This window comes from Neolamprologus brichardi, unplaced genomic scaffold (genome assembly GCF_056152115.1).
Source record: "Neolamprologus brichardi isolate AB-2024 unplaced genomic scaffold, ASM5615211v1 NODE_ptg000054l+_length_61957_cov_1, whole genome shotgun sequence".
In the NCBI taxonomy this organism is placed as follows: domain Eukaryota; kingdom Metazoa; phylum Chordata; class Actinopteri; order Cichliformes; family Cichlidae; genus Neolamprologus; species Neolamprologus brichardi.
This window is the reverse complement of record NW_028270047.1, coordinates 60,001-61,957: the sequence shown is the minus strand read 5'-3', so window position 1 is coordinate 61,957 and position 1,957 is coordinate 60,001.

The window sequence follows — 1,957 nt, the reverse complement described above, 5'->3', positions numbered from 1 at the left end:
TCTCCTTTACGGTCGAAAAAGATGTGCTGCTGGTGAACTGGCCATTGCAGCTACTCACATTGAGCATGGCCCTTGCCCTCCAGCGGGCCCCAGGGACCACCCCTCCCCCCCCCTCCCCCCCGGCTCTAGTCCCCCATTAGATTTCCTTTCCTGTACTTACCCTGTACCACATGTCTAGCATGGCCCTTGACCTCCAGCAGGCCCCGCGGACCCACATACTCCCCTGCTCTACTCCCCCACTAGCTTCTTCTCCTGCAGTTACCCTCCACGACATATCTAGCATGGCCCTTGACCTCCAGCAGGCCCCGCGGACCCACATACTCCCCTGCTCTACTCCCCCACTAGCTTCTTCTCCTGCAGTTACCCTCCACGACATATCTAGCATGGCCCTTGACCTCCAGCAGGCCCCGCGGACCCACATACTCCCCTGCTCTACTCCCCCCACTAGCTTCTTCTCCTGCAGTTACCCTCCACGACATATCTAGCATGGCCCTTGACCTCCAGCAGGCCCCGCGGACCCACATACTCCCCTGCTCTACTCCCCCACTAGCTTCTTCTCCTGCAGTTACCCTCCACGACATATCTAGCATGGCCCTTGACCTCCAGCAGGCCCCGCGGACCCACACTTAAGCCCCCCCCCCACTAACAAAGCAAAACACCACTGGCAAAATCCTCGTGCCCCTGGTACTCCAGAAAGTAAATTGAAACGTGCCCCTGGTACACTGCGCAGAAAAAGTTTGCCACACACGCACTCCTGGTGCCTATGGTACGACAACTTTTCTCCCGTGCCCCTGGTACACTGAGCAGAAACACTAAGCCACACACACACACACTCCCCTCGTGCCTATGGTACGACAGCTTTTCTCCGTGCCCCTGGTACACTGAGCAGAACAACTTTGCCACACACACAGTCTTCGTGCCTATGGTACGACAGCTTTTCTCCGTGCCCCCTGGTACACTGAGCAGAAACACTTTGCCACATACACACACACTCCTGGTGCCTATGGTACGACAGCTTTTCTCCGTGCCCCTGGTACACTGAGCAAAACAACTTTGCCACACACACACACACACACACACACGCACACACACACACACACACACACACACACACACTCCTGGAGCCTATGGTACGACAACTTTTCTCCGTGCCCCTGGTACACTGCGCAGAAACACTTTGCCACATACACACACTCTCCTGGTGCCTATGGTACGACAACTTTTCTCCGTGCCCCTGGTACACTGCGCAGAAACACTTTGCCACACACACACACACACACACACACACACACACACACACACACACACTCTCCTGGTGCCTATGGTACGACAACTTTTCTCCGTGCCCCTGGTACACTGCGCAGAAACACTTTGCCACATACACACACACTCTCCTGGTGCCTATGGTACGACAACTTTTCTCCGTGCCCCTGGTACACTGAGCAGAAACACTTTGCCCCACACACATACACACTCCTGGTGCCTATGGTACGACAACTCTTGTTCGTGCCCCTGGTACACTGACCAGAAACACTTTGCCACCTCCGCTGTACGCACCCTCCTCCCTAGCTAATTTGCAATCTCCCCCACCTCCAGGGGGACCACCATGACAACTCCCTGACTCCCTTACGGCTGAACAAGATGCATGCTTCTCCACTGGCCCTGCTGAAATTCCCTCTCCATTTGGCCGAGGCAGTGAGTCGGCCTCCTTTCTCCTTTACGGTCGAAAAAGATGTGCTGCTGGTGCACTGGACATGCTGAAACTCCCTCTCCATTTGGCCGAGGCGGTGAGTCGGCCTCCTGTCTCCCTTACGGTCGAAAAAGATGTGCTGCTGGTGCACTGGCCCTGCTGAACTACTCACATCGAGCATGGACCTTGCCCTCCAGCAGGCCCCAGGGACCTACATCACACCTTGCTCTTGTCTCCCTTACAGCTGAAAAAGATCCATGCTTGTGC